General features: G+C 43.1%; 1 protein-coding gene across 2 annotated transcripts in view; it reads left to right on the top strand.

The window, feature by feature from the left end:
- Positions 1–4,809: 4,809 nt before the first annotated feature.
- Positions 4,810–26,676, top strand: part of SPTBN1 (spectrin beta, non-erythrocytic 1) — a 137,029-nt gene continuing 115,162 nt past the window's right edge. Inside the window, exon 1 of one of the 2 annotated variants that reach the window (XM_063327897.1) lies at positions 4,810–4,937. The gene's annotated coding sequence lies outside the window, so the exon portion shown is untranslated. Of the gene's footprint in view, positions 4,938–5,159; positions 5,325–26,676 lie in introns of those variants that run through there. The other variant, XM_063327896.1, reaches the window with a different exon arrangement.

Below are 26,676 nucleotides of genomic sequence, written 5' to 3'. Positions count from 1 at the left end.
GCAGAGGTGTTTGAGGAGCACTTAGGTGAATAGAAAGAAATAGGACTTTTTCAGCAAGAGAGTATTCCCTGACCTCTGATATGCCACCTGAGAGTAGAGCTGCCGAGGGTGCCCATGTTCCTGTTGCCTGTTTCTGTCTGTACCAGTAGAGACCCTGCCTGTGTCGCGCATGCCTTTCTTACCCTGCAGTTAGGTTGCTTGGAAGTACTGTGCGTGGAGATACCCTGGAAGCGTATTTGTTTCGTGATGCAGAATTCTGGGCTTGGCAGCTTCATGGGCTGTTTGTAGATGGAAGGGGAAGCAGGGAGTGAGGATCTAGCAGGTTTCTGTTTGCAATGACTGTTGGGAAACAGAAATACTCTTGCACATAGATCACAGGGAATGCATTGCTACAAGGTGTTATTGAAGGTAAGGGTGTAGCAGCTGGGTGTTCCTAAGATGAGAAGAAACAAGAGTTATGTGAAGAAGAATTGTTTGTGATAGAGAAGCTGTTGTGCTTCCAGACAAGCTATGCACGTAGTGAGGAAGCTAAGAATTTTTCCTTCGGGCAGATTATTGTCCATCTTTGATTTTCCTCTCAAGATCTTGTCCAAGTCTGCTGTGAGACAAAGTGCTAGTCTAGATTTGTGCCTTTGAGCCTCACTGTCTGTTTAAAACTAGGCGTTATGGGTGGAGGAAAGGTGTGTGTGTGTGGTGGGAGGAACATGTCTTCCACCTCAGTCTTCCTGTGAACCTGTGTAACTGGAACTTTCTGACGACATAATGCTTTTTCAGTTTAATGGTATAGCTAGGAACTTTTTTATTGCAGTGCTAATCTCTTTGTGTGCATTTCTTCTGTCTTTTTGGAAATTGTCACCATCCTTAAATAGAATGTTTCTAGTTTTAGTATTGCCTTAACAATTGTGACTCTTAATGTCTAATCTAGGCCTGCAGCTTTTGTTTCTGTTTGGAAATACCTTCTTGCAATTTCAGTTTGCACAAAGACAACTGAAATGCCCTAGATCCTGAAAGGGTAAAAGTCTACACTAAATTCTTTCATTTTGTTTTGAAGAATGCATTGGGTTATTTAAACTATAATTTATTTTAAAATGACCTTTCAGAGATTTTGTAACATGTTTACCTTTACACACCTACATAGTGTTTTCCTCTTGGTGAAGGTGTTAATATGCATATGGGTATTTTTCTGCAGGATGAGGACCAGGCAATATTATTGAGCCCAGCAGCTTAGTAGATTTTCAAAAGGAAAAAAAAAATAATAAATTTCTTCAATTGTAAGAAACCCATGGCTGCATGGACAAAATGTATGAGAGAAAAAGAAATCAACTAACTCAGGCTCCCAAGCCGAAGCTAACTACAAAGTAACAGGCGGAAGGGGAGTGAGTTCCCCCAGCATTGCTTTGCTGACCCGTTCCACTTATTTAACAACAGTTTCTAATACGGCCATTCGTTCTCCTCCTTTCCATTTGATTAAAGGAGTGGGAAGGTGGCCACCAGTGTAAACGACTGGTTTGTCTAACTGGGTTTACTTGCTGGTGTTAGGAAGTGATGGTGTTTTAACTTGTAAGCCTTCCCACCTTAATTGTCACAAAGTTAGAGGATTTGGCTTTCTAACCCTGCAAGCCGAAGGTTCATGCTGTGAATGTTAACGAATATTTGCAGTCATTTTTAAAATGAAAATGGCATCCTCTCTGTCGAACCTGGAGAAGATGCTGGTTTCAACCACCAGTGACAAAACATTTGTACCTGCCACATTCTTTACCAAATGCGGGCTTTTTGAAAGAAGAAAATGGCTGTCAGTAACTGGGATAACTGGTTGGAGCCCACAATACCCCTGCTATTCTGGTTCTTGCTTCTTCAGGCATTCATTCCTACCCAGTTATTTCCATGATAATCAACGGCCCACCCATCTTTGAGCTATGTGAGTTAAGACAGACAGAATCTTAAAATACACTGGATGCTCTTGCTCATTGCCATATATTACAATCTTTTTTTCCTGCCTGCTTGTTTGAGAGATATTAATAGTGAAGGGTGATTTTTTTCCCCTGATGTTTCTTAAACATCCTAGAGTTTGAATGTTTTTAAATTTTTTTATGCGTGTGTATATATATATATATAGACACATACATCATTAAGTTCTCTGAATTCCTATTACTGATGGCTAAAGTAAAAGCAATATTTATGCTGTTATCAAAAATCTGAGAAGATTTATCCTTCAGAGCCTGAAATGTGAGAGAGTACATGTACTTAGGCACTTGCTAGTTTTTTTTTTTTATTCACAGCTATATTTTTCAGCTTTTTCTAGGAGGGAAACTCTACTTGGGTTAACAGAAATTGTTTTGTAAAATATTTTAACACATAGGCCGCACAATAAATAAACTTTTTAGTTTCTTTATTATGCGTAGAACTTTTCATGTTATTTGGGCCAGATTTAGTGAACCTACTGATCAGGAACTTCGTCTTAATACTGCAGATATTCAGTAGCACTGTCTGGGGGAGTTCAGGAAGGCTGGAAGAGTTGTTTTCATTTGTTCTGCTTTTCTCTCTGTATGTAACTTTTTTAAGTGGTTGAAGTGATTGACTTGCCCTTTGTTACAGTAATGATTAAGAAGGGTTTTGCTTGGTATTATTATTGTTGTTAAATTAAAGAAAAAAAAGGCTCTTTTTAACCTCTTCACTACCACCATTTATATTACATAGAAGCAAGTAACTTCTTGCTGATACCTATCTGGAAACCTTAATTCTGTGCTTTTATTGTACAAGGCGCTGCATAAATAAATAAAGCAAAGATGGCCCATTTTTGATATTTTGGCATCTAAGAGTGCAGTTAGGTAAGGTGATTGAGCTGATCTGCTGCTGAAAGCCAACTCAGCTCACTGAGCCAGCAGACAATTCTCTTTCTGTTGATGAATTCGGTTTTACCAAGGTGGGGAGGGATCAGTGCAAGAACAACTGCAAGAGAGGAGCAAAAAAATGGGAAGGGGGACAGCGTGGCCCTTTAGCCGTTTTATTTTTACTGCATCCCAAGAACTGGATATGAACCACCACAGTTGACAAACTTGGAAGCACACACTTAACTCTTGTCAAGATACTTGTAGATGGTGACAGAACATTTTAAAGAGGCTTTCTGAATGCCTGAGGAACTTTTCACAAGTTTGAGGAACTCAGGAATGAGAGAAAACAGGAGGTTACTTGTCTCATACCCTGGACAAGTCAAAAGTGGGTGCTGATGCTGAATGTGGGCTGGTACAGGGAGAGCTGAAATTGCCAATTATCAGTTTATGCCTGATCTGAGAAGTGAGACCACTGGAGAGATGTGGAGGAAAGGATGGCTTGTTCCAAATGGCAGATGAGGAAAAGAAAAGTGCATCAGCATTTGGATTGAGTTCAGATAGGTGAGGGTGCATCTCTAAAGGATACAGAAAGGGATGCAGCCGAAACTGAAAAGTGAGGTGATGAGAATCTGCGTGAGAGCATTGGCCACTTGGCTGGATAGGGCAGGGTGGTGTTCTAGGCCTGGCCTTGGTGAAAAAAGGGAGCCACCTCCAGCTGAGGATGGTGTCCAGACCAGGGGGTGGTGGGTCGGATGGTGATACTGTCTGCTGTGATCAAGACAGAAGGCAGCAGATAAGTTACTGGGCTATTTGGTTGCGATTTAGGAGCTCTCTTTTGTACCTGTTGAACCAGTGGCTTGCCGTCCTGCAGGTGCCAAAAGATCAGAATGAGATTATTTCCAGGCTTCTTACCCGAATTAGAGAGGTAGATCACAGAGAGTAGATCACTGAATGTGTATGTTACATGTTTGTGTTTCATGGGGCGAGTTCACCTAACAATAAGGATAGAGGGAATGACAGATTAAGTGTGCCACTGGAAATTGGGAGTATGAGGAGGATGCACTGAAGGAGCGGTAAGGAGGCGACTCCGGGGGAGGCAGCCTTGGAAACCGAAGTAGAACAAAATATCAGAAAGAGGCAGGCTCGTAATTTTGTCAGGGTGGAAATGAAGGAATATTCCAGAGATTATGCCAGGAAGCGGATGTTAGAAACTTTGGCAAAGCAGATGAGTGTGAAGGGGCAGGAGCCAGATAAGAGGAAGTTTAAGATAGGCACAGAGGAGAATTCCACACACTGTGTTAGGAGTGAGCGTGGGGATGAAAAGCACGAGAGAAGGGAATGAAAGCAAATGAGGCAAATGAAACCAGTAGTGGTTTGTTATTTGTTTCTTTGGTTGTATGTTTTTTTATTATTTTTTTTCCAAAAACGATGGACAACAATAGTCCATATCTGTATTGCAAGTGAGAGGTTGGGGATAGCAGACGGGAAGGAACGAGAATGGGCATGAAGAGGGTGAGGACACAGATGCAAGCAAAGGGGCCAGGATTAGCAAAGGAAACCTGAAACAGAAATGTCTGCCTCTGGACTGGGTGGTGAAGAGGGGCGTGGGGGAAGGAGGAAAGGCACGCTGGCTGTGTGTTAGCTATTTTCTCTAGAAAGGCATAGGCGAAATCCTGCCTAGAGAGGGAGGAGGAGGGGAAGTGCCGCAGAAGGGCAGCTGGGGTTGAGTTTCGGGGGATTGGGTGACACTGGCAGAGGGGACTGTTTATGTGGGAAGGTGGCAGGATTGATGCCTGAGAGGATGACTCTGCAGTGGAGGAAGTCAAACCCAGGATGGGATTTCCACTAGGAATGACAGGGCAGTGGGAGAGGAGCACTAGAGGAAAAGGATGCTGGGGGTGAGCCAACATTGTCTTTGCGATAGGAGAGGGTGTCAGAGGAGGAGGAGCATGCAGTCTAGCGAGACCAATAACCAAATACACGTAAGAAAAGGGAAGGGGAGAGCTGGGAGCGGTGGATAACGCTGAGGGCTGGCTGGGGAGGCCGCCGCACGGAGGGGGAAGATCTGGGGGTGACTGCAGTGCGAGGCCCCACCAGCAGCGCCAGGTGAGGCGGGGACCAGGCGCGGCCCCCCGGGGCTCCGCCGCGCTCCCCCCGGACACCGCCCGCCCTCACCGAGGGAAGCGGGGTGGGCGGCCCGGTTGCGGGGACACCTGCCGGGGCCGGGGCCCTCGCCCTCCCCCCGCGCCGCAGGGCGGCCGCTCGTCACCGCCTTCTCCTCAGGGAAGGAAGGGGCGCGGGGCTGCGCCTCGCCCCCGCCCCTCCGCGCTGTCCCCGCCCCTCGCCCCTCACAGCCGCCGCGGCCGGGCGGGCGGAGCGCAGCGGAGCGCCGCGGGGGCTGCGGGAGCCGACGGTCACTCCCCGCCGCCGCCGCCGCCGCCGCCGCAGCAGCAGCCGCCGAGCAGGGAAAGCCGCCACCCGGGCAGCACAGAGGTAGGGGAGGCCGGGCGGGCAGCCGGGGGCGGCCCTACCGTTCCCGGGGTACGGCGGGCCAGGCGAGGCGGTGACCGTGCGGCGGCTCCCGCAGCCCCGCCGCAGCTTCCCTCCCCCCCCTCCTCCCCCCCGCCCCCCTGCTCCTCCGCCGGGCGAGCAGCGGCCTCGGAGCACCGTGGCTCGGGTGCGGCCTTCCCCACTCCGTCCCCAGCTCGCCCCCCCGGCGGGCTGTAAGGGCGCGGAGCCGCCCCGCCCTGCGGCGGCTCCGGCCCGGCCCGACCTCTCCCAGGGGGCCGCGGCCGCCGCCCCTGCCCGCCCTACCCGGTGCAGTGCGGAGAGCCGCCCTGCGGCTCGGCACCGCTAGCACTCTTATTTATTTTATTTTTAAATATATATTTTTTTTTTTTTCAATTTTTTCCTTTTTTCTCCGGCGGAGCGGAGGCGGGGGCCGCTGCGGGAGCGGGCGGCGGCGCGGCCGGTGTGTGGGGCGGGGCGCGGGGGAGCTCCGCGGCGGCGGAGGGGCGCCCAGTCGGGGATCGCGGGGGGGGTGGGTATCTCATCAGGGGTCCGACCGACTGTCAGGTCGGTACCGCGGCGGGGCTTTGTGCTGTGGGAACGCTGGACTTGGGAATAACGCCGGTACGGAGCGGCGTTGGCCTGTCGCGATAATGAGATGCGTTGCTTCGATTGCTTCCATCCGCCGCTTTTGTAGATCATTGTATTCCTTCAGTGAATGCACAGTTAAAAGGCATAATTGCACGGACTTGATTCAATTACGTATTTAAATAGCTCTTGCAGTTAGATGGATATAGGCCTGATTTAACAAAAAAAATATGGCAGACTTCTAGATAGTGTAAGACTGCAGCAGATCTGAAAAATCCTTGTTCATGGCACTGAGGTCTGACGTTTTATTTAGGTAGCCCTCTTTTAAGGCTGATGCTTTTGCTTTTGGACTGATAATACAAAACGGAGTGATTGAGTTTGTAATTTTGGTACCTTAATTGTGAGTAAAATTGCATTCTTGTTCAAAGAAGGTGAGTAGTGAGCTGTATTTCTAGATTGTACTTACTCAACGTTGTCCCTGGGCATAAATGCTCAAAATCAGAAGCAGGATTACTGTAAGAGGGAATAAACATAAACTATCAAGATCTGGAGCGTTCAGTACAGCCTCTGACCTCTATTGACAGGATAGAAATATTACGAAACCTGCTTATTGAACTGTCTAGCCAATTCAGAAAAAAATAGTTATTCATGCAGCCCTGTGAATGTATTGTGCTGAAAGACATATTGGGGAACAATGCTCCCCAGTCTAAGGGTCGTAGAGGCAGGTCATGTAGAGTAATTTATTCAAAGAGATATGAGCCATGTGAAAATGTCAAGGGAGACTGTGACGACTCAGGCCATTGCAGAAAATCTCCACTGCAAAAAGGACTTCCATATACTCAGAATTCTCCTGAGGGAGAGGCAGGAGATGAAAATGGTATGGGATAAAGATCCAGGAGGGGTGGGTGATAGCAACTAGGTGAGATTTCTAAAGAATTGTTGTTACCCATTGTCATTCTCTTTTCTTGCTGTTTCTCGGTAAAATAGCAATGGCTGTCGTGATGCCTACATGACTTAGCAGTGGTTGTAGGGCTATGGGGATGGACTAGCAGGCTCGCTAATGTGCTACAACCAGCGCTAGGTAGGCAATAAATAAAATAGGTAGGGAATATTTTGCTCGTTCATGCAGCAGCATAAACTTAAAAAAGGGGTCAGGATATGGAACAGTAGCTCATTTTGCATGTTTCTCCAATGCAGGTTAAGTGCAGTAAGTGATATTCACTGAAGCAGGGTGCAGCATTTTTGGATGAGATAGGAGCTTGCAGCAGTTATGTGGCAAGAAGCGTTACAGATGCTGTTTCATCTCTATGGTGGCATGAATCGTGCAGCTTTTCGAATTACTGTGCGTTACTGAACTCTGCCTGCACACAGAAGTGGAACAGGGAGGGGGCAAAGTGTTCATGCTACATGTATGGAGGCCAGAACGCTGCTGCGTGTCTCCCAGACAGCTCCTTTTAAGTAGGCGTAATAACCATTTAATGAAAGATGGTTTGTTTTTCCTTCAACATATATAAAATTCAATCAGTTAAAACCCCTTTATTGGATGGGCTTGTAACACTCATTTATATTACGTTGCCTGACTAAGGATTTATTTTTTAATGTGGATCAGTTACAGGGTTTAATATTTGTAGATGGATTACTTGTAAAATAAGCATTATATTTCATTAGCGAGGAGTATATGGACATATTTTGTGGAACACAGATGAGAAGGTCTGTTTATGCAGATGTTTAAGGCTCAGTCTGCAAAAGTTATTTAGACAATTAATCTCTATAGGCACCTCTATTCCTTAGTCATCTGATGTGGGCACAAGTTAAAAACCAGTACAATAGTTTATCATTGTCCATTACCCATGAGTCAGCTCCTAAATCCGGTCCGGGCTGGTGTCTCTGACCATGGGCCTCCTGCTCGCCATTTCACGGTTCTAGGAAAGCTTTTGCAAACTGCAGTGCTCAGGCTATGGGAACTGGATGGCTTTACGTCAGAGCGAGGAGCCATCAGCAACCACTTGGATCTTTTAGACCCTCAGTTGAACAAGAGGGTCGTGAAGGAGAGCAGTGCAGGCTGTTTTCTGTGGTGTGCGATGCATACCATGCAGTGGAAACTTCTGATGAGATCAGGCCAGTGCTCCATGATATAAACTGGGTAGAGCCATATAGGGCTTTTCTGTCATAGAAGCTTGCGCCCTGGCCTTGCTCCTGTTCCCAACTGATGTGGCTGGGGAGTTTGCCAGAATGTTGGACCCTTACCTCTGCCTGAGCTTGTGGCAAATTTCCCAAGTTAAACCAGTAGGAATCTGGCCTAGGAATATTAAATGTGAAAATCTAGTTGTCTTCTCTTGCTTTCTAGTGTATTTACACCTTAGAAATCATGGTTTGTTTAATTGTTATCACCAAATAACACTTGTCTGGTGAAGCAAGTGTTGGAGGTGAAATGTGTGTACTGTCAAATGGCACTGAGGTATAATCAGTGTTCTGCAGAGAGACTGCATTGAAGATTGCTTTCCCCAGTGTTATTTTTTTTTCACATATGGTTTTCATTTGTCAGATTTTTATTATTACTCTTAAAATGATCTGTTGTGAATTTGTTTTTTCTAATGAACATGAGTACAATGTTGCAGCAGTTACAGCTGGGCCCTTCCAGGCTTTGCTTTCCTGTAATGAAAAAGGGGTTACAGAGGTACTACATGTAAGGAATTTTTTTGTATGCCTAGTAGATCTCAACTTACTTAACAGCTTTAACAGAGTGATATAGATCAATTCTATATATTTAAGCAGGCAGCTTTTTTTCTGTTTTGTCCAGCTTTATTTCTTTTTCACGTATTGTTAATCCCAGACACATTTTTTACTGTCCATTCCTCCTTAAAAGCACCGTTTTGCATGGAAGAAGCTTTTTTATGTATTGTTAGCTGATGGTTGAGTTCATAACAGGTTTTATAGTTGTTTGAGAAAGATGGCTAGGGAGGGTGGGGTTGCGTCTGAAAGTGTTATTTCTACTTGCAGCAAAATGTGAGTGATTGGGAAAAGATATACACCAATCTATAACCTTTGTGCTCAGGGATTGTACACATCTTCCTATGGCCAAGGACAGATTAAGGTTGAGGAGTATCTTGAGCTATTGTTTTTCAGCACCATTAACATTTTTCTCAGCTGCTTCTGTTTCCTTGTTGAATGGTGAAAATTTCAGGATGTTCTTACTTTTTCATGTCTTTTCACTTTTCTTCTGCTATTCTCTTTATATATTGCACAGATTTACATTTTTTTTGAAGCTGCATGTTTTTTAGCACACCAGGAATCTCTTTGGCGTGTGACCGCTACCACCAGAGAAATACGTTAGGCTGTTGTGCAGTCATTTTTATTTCACAAGCTTTTGAACGTGCTAAACATAAGAACTTTAAAAAGAAATGGCATGTTGGTTTAATAGTCTGTTCATAGATCTAAAAATATACTGCTATGAAACTGTTCACAGGTAAATGTTCCAAATTAAGTAGCTGTTCTGTTTACTGGTGTTCCAAACATAGGCTGTTCTGTTTTTGAAAGGAGTGGCCAAATCCTGAAGTTGCACCTGCTGAGCAATGTCCCTATGATCTGTGAAACACATTCAGGAATGATGTTCTTGGATTTAGTCTACTGTTTTTGTTCACATATCCACAGCTGTACACAAGAGGAAACCATTTCTCCTTCTCTGTTAGTGTCATACTGCTTGGGGTGAGTATAGTTCTAAGAATATGAAACAAGAATGCTGCTGCAATTAATTGGAGAAACTGTGGACTTGCCATTGAAAAAGACTTGTAAAGAAGTAGCAAAGGTTTTTAGTTTTCTTTGTTTGTTTATTTTTAAGAAAGGAAGAGGGATTGACTGACAGGTCACTTTTACTGGAGTGACTGGTTTTGTTAATCATGACGGAACACAGTTTCGAGAATGTGGAATGATCCTTGAAATGTGCTTCACTCAGGGGTGGGCAGTTGCTAGTCCTCTGTGTAACTGGATCTATAGGAGGGTATATGGAATATATTGGTTCTGTGAAGATACGTAGTTGTATACATAGTTTAAAAGATTTTGTTTATCTGGTGGAATGTGTAATCAGAGATGAAAATATGCAGACCTAAAGCAAATAAAACAAGCTTTTATGTGCTGCTTTATTGCCCACATGATTGAATGGCACATAGGTTAATGTATTTGAAGGAGCCACCTTAATGAATAAAGCATTTATGCTTCACCTGTTCAGTACCACAATAGAGAGTGGTTGAATGGTTGTTGTGATCCTTTCTGGCCTTAGTCCATACGAGCCTACAGACTTTTAGTTCTGTCTCTCTCTCTCTCTTTTTTTTTTTTTTTTTTTTTTTTTTTAAGTTTGCCTTGAGGTTTCTTGAAACACAGCATTACATTAAGATAATGACTGTGCTAAAATCTCACAATTCAGGGCTTCAGTTGAGTGCTGTAGTGGTCAGGAAGGATCACCCCCGAATTCTGTGGAGTTTTATTTTCTATTTTTCCCCTTTCTTAGAGGCATTAGTGGCTGGGGGCTGGCTGGGGTGAGGCAGTGAGCTGGGTGGGAGGTGCTCCAAGGTGATGTAAGGGCTTCTCTCGGAAGCCTGCCTCTGATGTTTTAAGGTTATACTGACTGCTGAATTTGATACCAGGCAGAAATTTCTCCCAAGCCAGACCAACAGACATCTTTGGGAGCTCTTTAATCTTTGCTGTGGGATTCAGCCCCCAGTAGTGTTACAGTCCCAAGTACGTGGACATGGTCTTGTACAAGACGTTGTGGGGACTCCTTACCATCAAGCAGTAATCCGGATCTGCATTTTTTGTTTTTGTAAGTTACTGCCATTTGATTCTGAATTAATCGTATCGTTCTATTGATTGATTTATTATAGAATGGCATGGAGTATCAGCTTTTGATTCTTACTTTTACATGATAATAGAGAGCCTTGTGTTTGTAAGGGCAAGAAAGCTGTCAATATATATTGTTTCTTATGGCACGGTGAGTGCTGGCTGACTGGTCAGGTCTAGAGCCTGGTTTACAGTGGGGTTGATTTGTGGTTACTGCAGTCTGTAATGTAGAGTAGAAAATATGATTTTATGCAGTATAACAAAACGCTTATTTTTTCCACTCATGAAAACAATTTTGCTTAGTGCTTAGACACCACAAATACTCCAGCTAATTATAGCAAGTGGCTCCTCTGTTTTTTTGGCTTAGAAGGGAAAAGGTGCTGCCTGCTGTATCGAAATTAAACTTAATGTAGATAAATTTATCTTAACACCCACAGGTTTTAGTTTGGGCATCTGAGTTTGAAAGCATTGGCTTTTGTCTGTAGCTAAAGTAATTATGAGGTTTTTCTTCCCGAGGGCTTTCACGGACTTTTCTCTTATTAAACAAATATTTAATTAAAGTGTTTAAGGGTGATCTATAGCCAGTCTCTGCCGATGGAAAGCTTTGCACTGGTGGGTAGCTTGTGGCTCTAGTATGCTAGTGGCGTATACATTTATAGCAACGCTGGAATGCAGCATGAAGCTAATCATTCTAGTTCACGCTTGGAGAAAGAAGTTTTTGCCTCTCACTAGCAAATTACTGGCCTCTGTGCTTTTGAAAGGGTACTTTGGGCCTAAATCTGCCTACAGAAGTCAGTGGGCATTTTGATACAGGAGGGTCTGCAAGTAGAGCACCCTTTGTTTAGATGCTGTATCATGCGGGCACTGGTGAAGAAGTCAGGAAACCTAGTGATCTTATTTCCTGCTCTGCCACTTATGCTATATGAAATATGAAAGCAAGGGAGTTGAGCAGCATATAATGGTTTTGGGTGCCTGAACTTTCAAAAAGTTTGGGATCTGCATCTCTTGGAATTTGAATGGTCCTTTAGTCAGTCTGACTCAGAGATGAAGCCTTGGGGAAAAAAAATGGTCTTTAAATTACCATGCTGCAGTTCACCTTAAGTTAACAGGTAATCCTTGTCATGTAGGGTCCATATGTGGTGAAGATAGCCTAGTTAGTTTAACATTTGCTTTATTTTAGTAACTTAAAATATTGTGGCCTTTTTCTGCACACATTACTACAAATAATTTTCTACAGTTTCATGATAGTCAAAGGTGAATGGATTAATTGCTAAACTTCTATTTTTAACCTTTTCTTTAGAGTAACAAATTCTTACTGTAATTTTAAATGCTTTTAGGGGGCCAGATCCTAAGCCTGAAAAAAAATCTGGTTGACTTTGGTGGAGCTACACTGGTGTACACCAGTTGAAAATCCGTCTTGCAGTCTTTAAGTTTTGATAAAACAAACACTGGAGCCTGTTGTATTTTATTCTCTTTGTGTTTTTGGCAACAGAGGAGCTTTTCCTGATTGTTTTTCTCATTTGAAGGCTGATTGTACTGAGTGACCTCTTGCTGCTAAAGGGTGGGTCAGTTTATGTGGGAAAGTCTTAGTCAGTGTGTCTGGGAGATAAGTGGGACTGCATCCCAACAAGTGTTGTGCATTAAATACTGGAATGCACTGGGGGTCTGCCAGGAGATTGGAAGCAGGACTATGCGACAAGCGTGAATGCAGTCACACTCTCCCTAAAATAGTACTCTGGATAACAGGAGATCTGGAAAGTTATCACTTACCTCACTTTAGCACAAATTCTTTCCTAAAAATGGATTCTTGACTGGGAGTTCAGGGGTTTATTTTTTTTTTTTGGTAATATATTCTGTTTGCATCTGAAGAACGTTTAGGTCCCTCTCAAGCCTTTAGCTGAAGGCAGGACAGGACTGCATGTCAGAATGAAAAGCTGTATTAAAGCCATGCAAGTGAAGCGCAAACCCCGCAGTCCCAGCTTAGGGAAAGCTGTTTGTATAATCCTCACTGTTATCTGAATGAGAAACGAGATGGATTTTTATTTTAGTGTGGGTTAATAGTAGTGCCTTCAAATTCGTCTTGAACTGTCTGGAAGTATCAAGGCAGAGATAAATCAGTTCCGCAACCTCAGACATGCCTGAACTGGTTGTTGGTGACGGGATTTTGGCACAAGACATTGGGTGCAAGCGATAGGTATTTGGATATTAAAATGAACAGCGGTTTACCACTGCAGACCGTATATGGTTTTGTTTAAGGGTAAAAAATAAACAAATTTCAGTTTTGGCCCTGTGTCAAGTTTGTCAACAGAAGAATCTGATTGTGCAGCTTTAGTCGTTGGCATAAGCCATTTAAACTTAAAACCTGTGATGCCTAAATTAGTTTCTTACGGAAAGAGGATGAGTTAGCTTCTAAATGGGATAGTGTGAGGAAAGTGCGGGGGCCGAGGTTTGGAGCAAGGTTGTAATACACTGAGTCAGCAGGTGGTTGTGGTTAGCCCTGGTGCGAATCTGCTGTAGGGAAAGTATGGATTGAAATAACTGCTCCCTGGATGTGTGTTTGCATTGCTGCAGGGACCTGGACAAGAAACGCGGTGAAAGGAAAAATAAAAGTGGAAATGTTATGGAATAATGAGATTCAGAACAAAAAGTCTGGACTACTGTAAGTCATGACCTTTTAGTGCATGCAGATTTCAGGACAAGTCACGAGCTGCACTTTTTAAAACGCAAATGGATTACTTCATTTGTGGAAAAATACCTGTCAGCTTCTGGTCTGCACTGCAAGCCTGGGATCAGTTTAGCTCTTGAGGACCACAAGAAGTAACTCTCATTGTGCCTGTACCAGAACTGAAATCTCTGGCCCCAAGTATGAGGTCCACATGGCCTGTGCTCAGAGCAGTTTTATGTCCCCTGTGCCGCAGTCCGTGAGCTTCTTTGTGGGGAGGAGACTCATTTAGGCTGTTGTACAGCAGCAGCAGTTGCAAGGCTGCTTTACATTACGCTGTTTTACAATGTGTTGGGACAGGAAGGCAGGCTGTTGCACTGGCTCAGGATGAAGTCAGGCACGGTGGTTATGCTCCAAAGTTTGTTTTGGGAGAGGATGTGACACACCAGATACACCAGCTCTGCACCACAAGGGGATTCCCTGACCCAGGCTGGCCCATTAAGCCAGCTTTGCAGCTTTCCATCACTGGAGTGTGTAAAGTAGCTTTATTGCTGTTCAGGATCTGGCTCCAAGGAGTGACGCTTGCATAAAACTCAGGTAAAAGGTAAATAGAGGTAAAGTCAAAAAAATGCAGTCCAATTGAGTTTCACTGAGCTTTGTCTTTTTCAGCCTTGCACACCTTCAGATTATGTGTTAGGAGGCATAAAAATTTCCAGAAATTGCACAGTTTTTCTAAGAGATGTGAATAATGGCTAATAATATGATAAACAGCCCTGAGGAGCTGAAAGATGGAGTAAGTAGGTTATTTTTAGAGATCTGTTCCCATTGCATGCTAGACAAACAAGAATAAGATGACTTCGAGTTAAACATATACTACAAAGAATTAAAGATATTTTTCCCAGACAAGTATTGAAGTAACCATAGCGTAGTAATGATCTATACTATCTGCCAGATTACTAATGAAATACTTATCTGCATTCTTCACTTTGGTAAGAAAAGAGGGACCTTCTATGCTTATTCTCATTGCAATATTGTGATTCTTCTTTCTCTGCTATGCTTAAGAATGAAGGATCTGAATCCCCAGTTGTGCCAAGTTATATAGCTGCATCCCAGTGTGTGAAGCCATGCTGATTTACATCATCAGTCTGTGGCTTGAGGTTTTAAATCATCTTCTTACAAAAATATGGAGGAGAACGTATCTAAGATAATTTTATATTGCTCAGTTACATTTGTGAATGGCGTTAGAAACATAAGGATTGTATAAAAAAAAAAAAAAAGAGAGAGAAAAGATACCAAAATGTTGGTAAATAGGAGTCAAGGATGATGATACCCACTTTGTGGGCAGGTGTGAATGATAGGGAGCACATCGCTCTTATCTTATCTGTGTTTTTACTCTAAGTAATCCAGTCAGGTAGTAAATCCTGAGTGAGATTATGCTACTGGAGCCTCTGTAACAAAGATCAGTGTTTAGATACGCTGTAGGGGTATAGCAGGATTTAGAGATGCTTGTTTAGGTATTTATTGCTGATAGGCTGAGGTAAACCAGAAGTTTGATTGCTTTAACTAGGATCCTCTTCTAAACAAGCGGAAAAGAAACACGGTGAAGACCTAATGGTCTGTTTGCTGCAGCAGAGCTGACAGGTGAGGACCACATGGACATACCAGTGATAGGTGGAGCACTGAGTTGGTGGAGGGCATGCCAACGATTTTGGAGATGTTTCTACAGCTGTTGCCGACTAGCAGAAAATAACGTGCATCACTTGGGGTTGCAGTGGCTCAACTTGCTGTGAGAGTTCAAAGAGGCACAAAGTTCCTCAGATTCCTGGCATGGGACGATGAACCTAGATGTCACCTTAAGGGCAAATTGCAGAGCAGCGCGTTCACGTTGTTCCAGGATGCCTTTGACAGTAGTACAGCTGTTTTCATTTTTAACTTCTGGTTGTCATAAGCTGTGGCAGGACGCCAAGGAGCTATGGAAGAGCTTTGGGCCCGAAATTAATTTTCGGCAAATTCTATTAGATTGGCGCCTGTAGCAGTTTTACCATTAAAAGTTTTATGCGTGTTTTGATATAAATGCCTCTCCTTTCTGTATTTAGTAGTGTGGCTATACTATCACTGGAAGCTCTAAAGAGAGATAGGAGGCTGTGCAAATATATAAAACAAGGACAAAAATAACTTTGTATGTATTTTTAATATTCTGCTTTGTGGATTGATCAAAATGTCGCAATTTTAAAAAACTAAAATGCTTGATGGTAATGAATGTTGAGAAATGGTCACTCTGCAGGCAGCATGACTACTTTGTCAGAGGGGAATTTCCAAATTGCATTCCAAGCATGTTATTAAAGGATTAGAGATGGGTGATTCACCTTGGGCTAACTGTCCTGAAACTGTGCTTGTGCTTATAAGACATATAAATAACTATTATGTGCATATTAATGTAATAACAAACCATATTTTGAATTTGTTCAAGTGGTTCACATGCTGGTCAGAAGTACTAGCAGTATCAATTTGATAGGTCTTGAGGGAACGTATAGTATTAGATTGTAGTTCTTGTTATGTTTCAGTCTGAACCTTATGTCCATGGGCCTGGTTTGGCAAAGGGGCTCAGGGCCTGGCAAGTGAGGTGGAGAACACGGTCCCACTGTGAACATACTCTTCGTCATATAAGACTAGGGTCTTGGACCTCTTGACCATGCAAAAAGTAGGCCCGCACATTTAACCTTATGGTGTGTTTTGTCTGTGCTTCATGTTGCTGTGCTGAGATCCCAACCTTTCTAATTCTGGGTGAGCTGCTTTCTCAGGCGATGAGATGCTTGTGCCAAGGTGCTAACAGTGGCACTGCAGTGGGCTGAGGCTGGGATCTTTGCAACTCTCTAGTCACATGTTTTTTGGATTATGGAACGAGGTCCTGTTGAGTATTCCTAAAAAACTTGGTTGAATTGCTTTTTGAAATGGCAAGCTCATTTGTTTTGATCCAGTGCTCTAAATGATAGTCTTTTTTTCCAGAAAACAGGAGGTACTGAAGTTAACTTCATAGTGAAAAAAAATTAACAGTGGTGAAATATACCACTTAGTTTCTTTTTCTCTGAATTGGCATCAGTGTATAGTAGCAGACTGGAATGTTTTGTACATAGTTTCCTTCCTTGGTTATGTTGTTAAAATTAATGAAAGCTTCCCATTTTTGTTGTCATCAGGAACAATAAGCTCTTGTTCCTTTAAAAATCTGTCCCTCCTGTTTTTGACTTTCATTAGATACTGCCTGGAAAATGCACATATTTCTCTTCAGAGCACTGGAACTCTCTTCTGCAGTCAACCTGAAGAGCACAGTTCACCTTTGGGTAATGCCAAGTGAAAGATTAGTGTGTGCTGAAACTGTGATGACCATGGATTTAGCACTTCCAGATCTGCTGGCTTTCAGACATAAGTGCCAGGAAAAATTTGCAGTATTCACGTTAGTTCTCTGTGCAGAATACAATTTTTAGTCAAGATTTTAGAGTGTATCAAAAATCAGAGGCTAGACAGCTACTGGTTTTTTTTTTTTTTTTCTTCTAAATGATGGTGTTTTTCATGCTGATACATGGTCCTTGAATATTGCACCTTAGGAATTTGTTCTCCAGAATCACTTAGAAAACCCTATTCTACTCCTCTGAGAAGTCAGTGAGCTGTCTTGGAGACATGATGTGATTTGCCAGAGAAGACAAATCAGGGGTTTTGGGAGACTCAAATGCTGTTGAGTAGGGTCACAGTTGTGTTTTCAGGCTTGTGGAGCCACACAAATGTAGGGTGACAGCAGAAGAAAGTGTCTGAACCTCTGCTTGCCAGGGTTCTGTTCAAGATAACTACTGTTAATTTTTCTGTCTGAAAAATGCTCTGCTTCTAGTGCTGCTTTCAAAAGATGTGATCTTACAGGTTAACGCCTAATGGCCTAGCGTCCAAACTTGTTGCAGCCTATTTTCTTCTTGATAATAATGCTGTGAAATAATTGTGTTAACATCCTGTTCCTGCTTCTGTGGTGCTGATATTGTATCAGTAGAATGACCAAGTCAGTCTTGCCTGGAGTTTGGGTTTCTTGTACAAGGATTGATGAGCCAATTTGCATAAAAAGTGACATGTTGGTGGAAATGATGTGGTCTTTGTATTTGGATGACTAGCACTTGGCATGCTTTTATGGTGATTTACTGCTAGTGGACGCAGGTCTCGTTGACAATGGAGAATTATCCTTGGTCTGTCGGGTACTGAGGTATTTCACTCTGGCCTGAACAAGGGTTCCTGATGTTGTCAGTCTGATACCCTCATGGGAACCTCCAGGAAATACAATGGGGTTGATTTGTATGGTCAATAGCATAGTTAGTATTAGCATGGTGTTTGACAGTATATTGTTTAAAAGTTGTATTTTCTGGAGGGAAGAACAAACCAAACAAAACTTTCTGGATGTCTTCCTGAGTTACTGGTTTCAGAATGAAGGCTACAGGCTATCTGTAGTGTCAACAAAAAGGGGGAGGAGACTTTGTAATTTGAGTATCATAGCAAAAAGAAACCCAACAAAAACCAGAAGAACTGCTGTGGAGTTTGGGTTGGTTGTGTTGTGGGGGTTTTCTTGTTGGTTTTTTTTGTTTGTTTGTTTTTAAATTATTTTGAATTTCAAGGACTGTGGAGGGATGAGGAAGAAAGGAGCTATTGTCCCAGTTAGTCACACTGCAGTGTATGCCTACCTCCTAGCCCTGTTTTTAGTTGTAGCCTGAGGTAACACTTGGTTGGTTTTAGCAGCTAGATGTCATGAGAAGCTGTCATAATTACTAATTTTATGCTTTTGCTGCAGGGAGGTTTCTGTTAGAGACTACGACAAATCTCCCCGACTCCCTCTCCGTGCAGAATCCAAAATGCATGGGAAGTGCCAGCCTTGTGCGCAGAATTACCGGTGTCACAGTCTCTTTGATTGCCTCTCACTGCATTACAGTGAGTCATCCATAGAGTGAGTGCATTGCTTAAAATAGGCAGTTCCTTTTGCAATTGCTATTATAATTCCAATATTCAAATATTAAGCCTTCTCTACAGCGTTCAGATAGCTGTGAATAGAGAAATTCTTTCATTAGTCTTACCAGGGAAGTTAAATATTCAGTGTGTCAAAGGTTCGATCCCAAGGCTGGAGCTCTGTATGCGTTGAGCCGAGGCGTCTTCACCCCTGTTTCTTCAGCTCTAATCTGTTATTGTTGAACAAAGAGTACAAGTGGGTGGGAGAAAGTAAGAAGCAGGAAGTGGATCAAAAGAAAGTGAAGAGTATCTAAAATACAGTGGAGAAAATAAAGGACCAGAGGGAATGCAAAAGTAAAAACATGAATTTAAAACAGAAAACTGCATTCACAGAATTTTGTCAGAACAAGGCTCTGATCCTGGCGTTGATGCAAATGGATGCAGTGACTTGGGTAGCAGGCAGCACCCAGTTCATTTGGCAGGGGGTGTAAGACCTGTCTCCTCTCTGGAGGCTGAGGGTTCAACCCTGTATGGTTATGGCAGGAGGACTGAAAATTGTAACGAGCCACTAATTGACTTTTGGGAGGCCACTTACCAAGGTGGGTGTAATCTGCATGATTGAGCTTGGTAGGAAGATCGAGGACTTGGCAAGTTCAAATGTGTGCACTGAGTGCTGATATCCTCAGCCTACATGCTATAAGAATGTACGAATGAAAGGCAGGTGTTTATTTCCGCACCCCCCCCTCCATGTTGTTGTACATTAGCTAATGTAAAATTTAATAACAAAATACTATTTCAACAAAATCGTTTCCTTAAACTTGCCATCAACAGAAGATGTATTGGAAAAGAGAATTTTCCTCTGGGGTGAAATAGAGGACAAACAAACAGAAATGACCATTGCATATTTAATGGAGAAAAAATGTCATGTCACTTGAATGTCATCTTAATGATATTATGAGGCAAGGAAGGGAGCCAAACAATGCATACCTTTTATCATGGAAGTGAAGTCCAGAAAGACTTTCAACAAACGCTGTTTAGCCAAGATGAGGGGTTGAATTGTTGTCTGCTGTAAAAGAAAACCTAATTTGTCCATATAATCCTGTTGGTCCAGGTGAGTGATGGGAGTACTGTTCTTCTAATTGCCTTTGAAGTTCAAAGTGAAAAAAGATCCTTTTTTCTGTTCAGTTCTCTAGCTTGGCTTCTATGGGTAGGGAGGAGACCAGGAGTAATATTTCATTTATCAATTTAACTTTTGTCTGAACTAGTTGCATTTTGCTGGAAACCAAACCGATGGTCAGCCATCGTAAGCTGCAGTCCTCTTAGAAAAGAAGACCAGAGCAGGATGTTTCCCCACAGTCCCCAACTGCGTGATGGCTGGCTGGAGCATTTGCTGAGCGTTTCCCAGCTGTGTTTCACAAAGGGCTTTGCCAGCATGCCAGGCATTACTGACCTTTTCTGGAACAGGGAAACTGAGGCAGAGAGGGGCCAGCTGGTTGCAGCAAGGCTGGGCATCAGGCACCAGAGTGTCAGGGCTTGTTCCAGCTCCACGCCTGGACCCCGTAGCTTGGCCCAGCTCCCCAGTGAATGCAGAACACCCCTGCCCTGCCGCTTTGTTCTGCTGGGGTGTGCAAGTGGGTGCTCTCTGGCTGGAGGCTGCTCGCACTCAGACAGGGTAGATCCCAGCAAGGCAAAACTGGAATGATTTTGGTCTCTGACACTATTATATGTGGCATAATGGGCTTGTCTTGGATTTACCTCAGGAGAAATGCCATTTTGGATTGGGTGACATGTGCTGTCAGATTGAACGCTGGTGGTAAGTGAAGATGCACTATAAATCTCTGTGTCGTCAGGCTGTCTGGCTGCATTGCAGGAGAGTCATGCTACTTCAGCAGTGCTAATGCTCTCCTTCCATGCCCCAGCAGCTGGCTTTGGAGTTCCCACCTTTAGGATGTGCTCCAAAAAAGGGAAGGTCCGTCTGTGTTCTCCCGCATGTCCGCACCGTACTTCTCTGGTCACAGATCTACCAAACTTGCTCTCTAACCAAAATAAAAATCCAAAGCATGTCAACCCAAAGGGGCACAGTCAAGCTGAATTTCAGTCACAGATGAAACTCCAGGAAAAAAACATGCTATTAAGAGGGGAGGGGATGTCACGGCTGGTCATACACCTAGCCCACACAATTTGGTCCCCCACACAATGGGTCTCTAAATTAGCCAGTGATTTATCTCTTGACGAGATTACCTGTTGATATAAGTGGATGCGTTATATAAGCATGTCTGCCTGTATCAGATCCCTCAGATCCAATACTTGTGCCTATATTCATGCTAAAGGGTGCTTTCTTGGCCTGAATACATACTGAAATGAATTTGTTATTAGTTACCCTTCCTTTAGTGATCAAGGTAGAATTTAGTACCTTGTCTTGGGAAGGTAAGGCTAACGTGTGTGAAATGTGTCAGTGGTTTGTATGCAGTATGTTGTGCAAAGAACCGACCTGCAGACCATTGGTATCTCCTCGTCATGTCTCTACTTGAGACCTATTAACCACTTTAAATAGAAAGATATTGATGTACTTTTAATGTCAGGTTAGTGCTTACTTGGGCAAGCAGTTAAGTGCATTATTTTAATTCAGTAACATACTGAAGAGATTAAATTCTGGACGCCGGCGTTGTTATCTGGGCAAAACACACCCATAGGCTGTAACCACAGGGCTGGCCTCCTGAATAAGTTATTTTTTTTATTCTCCTCTGTGTTACATTTTAGTTATCACAGAAAAAGATGATGGCTGAACAGTGTCAGCTCTGGATAGTACACGTTTTGCAGGTTATGCATTTCCATGAATAAGTGATGGCACTTCCCCATACTGTCCGTGGTAGGTCCTAATGCCTCCTGTCGTGTACCAGTTTCACCATTCTCTATTTGACATCCCCAGCATCTTTTGTCTAATTCAGTTTTATTCAGTTACAGTTCCATTCCTAAATGTTGTTTGAAAAAGTGTGTGGTGGCACATAATCTCTACAAGCAATTAGTGGTCCTCATGAACCTGCTAGTATTTGCCTAAGATGCTGCAGCAGCGTCTCGAATTTTTAAATGACTTCTAGTGTATACAAAAGTATCTGAGATAACTGCAGGGACCTTGGCTTCACTGCTCATTTTTCATTGACAAACACTAATTATTTAGCAACATGTATCAGATCTTGGGAGGCTTTTTTTAGAATGAGTTCCCGTTCCTTCTTTCCTGAGCAGTAATTCAATCATAGTGAGAAAAGCAGTCTCAGTAAACGATTGGGCAGGCGTGTGTACTCTGCTACTGAAGGACTCCTCGTAAATCTTAGACTTGCTCTGCAAAGACTTATGAACAGGTCCATTATCCGTTTTAGGAATACTGCTGCGTTTGAAACAAGGCCTCTGCCTGGGCTCCTGCACAGCTTGCACTTCTGCCCTGTTTGACTGTGTCCTGGCTTCTAAGCTATTTTTCTGTCTCCCCGTTTTTTCTTACTGCAATCTACGTGATTGCCTTGAAATGCTCTTGTGAAGGTCATTTTGCTAGGGCATCTGGCCATTCTGAAATAGTCTCGCTTATTCTCTAAAATTACAGGTATTGGTAAAATACCAACTTGGTGCAGCCTAAACACTAAGGCAGGCTGATACTAACAGATGTACTTCTGTTGTGGTTTGGGTGGAAACAATGGCCTTTACACTAAATAACTTAATTTTTATGACTGCAACAAATTTGACTTTTTCAGATAACTCAAAATCAAGACCAGCTTTGTAAAGGTGAGCAAAATTGAAAATTATGTGAGTAAGAATGGTGATACTTTTTCTGGAGGGGAGGAAAGAACGTTGTTTAGGATTATGGCTGACTTTCTCAGTAGGGTTAAATTGCAGATCCCTTGTCCTCAACTTGCTCATAAGCCACCTCTGATTAAATTGGTGTCAGATTCAAGTGGGAGGAAGGAGAGGGAGCCGTGCTGGTCCTCATGAAAGAAAGTCTGCCTGAAGAGCAGGCAATCTCAAGCTGTAATTCCTACAGCGCTTCTAAAATGTCCCTAGTTTTCACTGATTCAGAACCTCTTTTCTCCTAATCTTTGCATCTGAAGGCAAATTTTTCTGTGTCTTCATTGATCAATCAGAGTGAAGAAGTTAGGGTTATGGTAGGAAATCCAGGTCCCAGTGGAGCGGTGAGCGGTGCAGCAGCCAGCCCTTGAGCTCTGCCCAGGGCAGCGCTGCCCTGCGCTTGCCTTGTAACTTTGGGGCGCTGTCTGCATTGTGCAGCTCACGTGCACTCAGGTGCCACGTGATCTGGGGGAAAAGCCCTAAATTGGGGAAAAAAATGAACAAAAACAACGGCAAAATAAGCTCTAGCAGCATTCATGGGGCTAGAGAATTCCTGCATAGCCTGTGACCACCTGATAGGCCACTCTTATGGCTCCTCTTCTCCCGGGGATGTTTTGTGGCCTGGCTTCAAGTGTGTCTGCTTTCCTGTCTGACTTGCAGAAGGGGGGAAATGAAAAATACTGATGGGTGTAATTTTTTTATTGGTTAAAATCTTTGTGGGTATTACCTGGACTTGCAGAGAAGATAACAAGCCCCTTCTGCCTGCTCCAACCTTGTGAGCCTTCAGAAAGCCTCAGCACAGTGAGGAGTCCTGAAAACCCTGTGCTAGAGACACAGCTGCTGTAAACTGTACTCTTCAGGTTAATGAAAGAAGAGAGGTAACAGTTTTGCCTAAGGCTTGGAGCATCTGAGACCCAGTTCCCGTTGATGGGAGTTGTTGGTGTCTAACACCTATAAAAGTGAAGCTTCTAGCATTATGCTGCAGGTAGGAAAGTTACTCTGGTTTTGAATCTTGGTCTGGTTTGAATCTCTGTCTGTTTTGTCTCAAGTGAGGTGCACAGAGGACTACAGAAATTGTTACTTTGGGGGGGTAAAAGCGTTACGTTTGATGTTTTCTGCTAGTTTTGTTGGTAAAGGGATGATGATGAGGCTAATTTCTAACTCATCAGTTGAAGTCGTTAATTTGTTGTTTGTGCTCTTGTGCTCTGTGAGTTACTGCTGTCTCTCCCCAGATGCTGTTCTGCGTACTCTTGCCGGTCTGTGTGCGTGCGTCAAAGGAGGCCCTCGGTATCCGGCATTTGTGCCTTCTGTTAACAAGAACAAAATGGACATAGAGCTTTTCTAGCACTCAGTTTCAAAAGTCAGTAGAGAGACTTTACAGAGAGGTAAAATGAAAACATGAGTATCCGTTTCCACAAATCCATAGTCTGTTACCTTGTTTGTTTATTTGTTCCTATAAACAATTGACTCTAATTTTGAACAAATAATGATGATTATTCTTTTTTAGCTAATAACTTTTCTGTGGTTGGGTTACTCCTGACTGACACCTGTATATAAGTGCTTAGACCCATCCCTTATGCTAGCTGAAGTGCGAGATGATATCATTGTTTCCTTCTTCGGTGTTGGGAGGAGACTGTGAGTAAAGAGTCATTTTTGTCCCATGAAATGGCAGTCCTGGTATCTAGTTGGGTATGTCTCAGAGGTAAGGCGATAGCTGGCAATCGTTGGTTTGTAGAGAGCATCTGAGGCGATCTGTAATTTCCTGCTCTCCAGATTCCCCTCCTGCTCTGTAACCCACGCCTGTGCGCTTGCTTGTTCTGATTTTGGTCAGTTTGGAGAAATGCCTTGTTTTGCTGTTTCTAGTGCTATCATTTGACACTACTGCTCTCAATACAACAAATCCATCCAGGTATGAGTGTGCTTAAGGCCACAGAGGTGCACCAGTGCTGAATGTGGCCTGTGATGTTTACAGTAGGTGCCAAAAATGCTTATTTTCAGGTATTTTCAGGTAGCTTCAGGAGAAATGGACTGTTTTAAATCAGCGTCTGTGTTCAGTGTTTCTGTATGGGCTCCCAGTGTTAATTTAGGATTGGACAGTCCCCAGAAATGTGGTAGTGATTTTGAGTTTCACCCCCTCCTGCATTCCCTGTAGTAACATCTTTTATTCTCACGCTTTGCCAGGGTACTGAGAGAATAGTAGCCACTGGTGAAGTGAGCAGATGAATACAGACGGCTCTTGTGCCGAGTGCCTTCGTTTTGAAGTTGGAGGCTTTCAGCAGCCTTCAGGAATTCAGAAATTTTATTTTAAATCAGGATTTCTGTTCATCTTTCAGTTAATTTCCCTGTTCTGGCATAAATTCACAGGTTACAAAAGGATTCTGGAACAGTATGGCACTAGTATTTGTGCTGTTTATATCCATTTAATATTGAAATACATCATGATAGGCTCTGAAAAGTGTGCAACAAAATTAAGTTGTGAAACAATCCCTGTTTTGTTGTACAGAACATATGATCATTTCGAATGGTATGAAGTTTTAATAGGCATTAAATCTTTGTAAAATATCCAGCGTAAGTCTTCTGTGTCTGCAATTAATAAGTAATTCAGCCATGTCAAAGTCAAGCAAGAACAAATCCCCTGTACCATCTGTCTAATCTATCTGTGTCAAATATGGCTTGTTTGGGTCTGTCCTTCTACGGTCTGTTCTAAATAGATTAAATTGAAATTTCTGGTCAATTAATATTTTTCTCTTGATGTTTGTAACTCAGGTAATAAATATGTTTTCATGCTAGTTTTACAACGTATTTGGTAAACAAGAATGTGGTAGTCAGCACAAATACATTTTTGTCGTGATTGGCCAAAGTGTTTTTACAGCTAAAACACCTTTTCAGCAGTTACTAAGTAGAGTATTTTAATGTGAAATGTCTGAATGAAGGGGTTGTAATACAGACACTTGCAGGGTAACAAGCACCAAAATGGATAGCACAGATTCATCTATTGCCTAGAGCTTGTTTTCTGTTGATCCACTGCTACCCTGTAAGGGCTCCATTCTGTTTGCCTGGAACTTGCATTAGTTTTCTGGAATGTCAGAAATGAATATTTGAAAGAACTTACTGTTTCACTTCTATTTCATTTTGTCAGTCTGTGTGAGCCGTCACCTGTCCCTTCTAAATGCTGGAGGAGTGAAAGTAATAGTATTGCAGTATAACAAAAATAAACCCTGAATTTTGCAGGTAACCTTTTCTTTTGACATCTTTCCAAAACCAAACTGATGTAGTGACATACGTCCTTGTGGATTACAAAGGATGCTAATGCGACTGTTGCTTTAGTCGCAGTTCCTGTTTGAGCGAAGGAAGCTCCAGTTCGTGTAATGCTGTCTCTGTGTGCTGTGGGCATTAGCGTGTGATTGCATAAATACCACGCTGTGGCATTGTCTGATGATTTGCATTCTACCTCCCTGTTCTGCACGTAGATGTGACTGACTTTTAGGCAGAGAATAGTGAAATTGTCAGGATTCAGAAATCCTGTGCCTGATGAGGGCTCTTTAGGAGAAAACCAGACCTCCCCATGCTGGCAGGCTGCTCCTGTCACCACAGTGGGTTGCAGCCCTTGCCCTAAGCCCGCAGGAGGGATGCTCGAGAGCTCAGGGTGGGAGCTTGACTCATGCATCTGTGCGACTTACAGGTTGTGTTGACAAACCAGCAGCTTTGCACCCCAGCTCTGCCACTCCTGCGCGGCGTCTGCATGGCCTACAAGTGTCTGCGCACCCACCCTTTGTTTTAGTGTGTGCCAGCTCACTCCTACAGCTTGGGAACTTGAGTTTTCTCTCCAGGGCTATTATTAAAGGCGGCACAGATACAGCTTGTGTTCATCATTATCCTATCAAGAGAACCAGATTGCAGAGTTTTTCCTGAGATGCCTGTTTGGAAAAAGAAGCCAGGGACAATCTAAAAATTCTGCATTTTTATGTATTCAGTTGTATTACTATGCTCTACCTCTCACCACCTTCCCCTGTCCTCTGTTAAAAATTTTTTTTACCTTCACTTGCATGTGCTTTATGCAGAGAGATTCCTGCTCTCAAGACAGCTGAACCTGATGTGCGGTGCCATGCCAAAGGAAACGCAAAGTCTAGTCATTTAGGAATTAAAATGGCTGAATCATTGTGGGGTGAGACAGTGCGTTAAGATGGAGTCAACCAAGCAGAACATTCTAGAAATGAGGGGGCGCTTTTGCTGTCACAGTTGAAATTATCAGTCGTCTTTTTGTATGTTGTGTTGACATTAATGCCATCACTAATATAAATGTTTTATATGAAATTCCACCTTCAGTGCTTCGTTCTGTCCAGCTGTAATACCAAGTGTTGCACAAATAGAAATGAACAGCAGGATCCTTAGGAAAGAGGCTAAGCAGTGATCGTAGGTCTGTTTTAACCTCTTGCTGTCTTCACAGTA

This window comes from Chroicocephalus ridibundus, chromosome 3 (assembly GCF_963924245.1).
Source record: "Chroicocephalus ridibundus chromosome 3, bChrRid1.1, whole genome shotgun sequence".
Lineage (NCBI taxonomy): Eukaryota > Metazoa > Chordata > Aves > Charadriiformes > Laridae > Chroicocephalus > Chroicocephalus ridibundus.
Note: the sequence above shows the minus strand (reverse complement) of the source record. Positions and strands in the feature narration are given on the sequence as shown.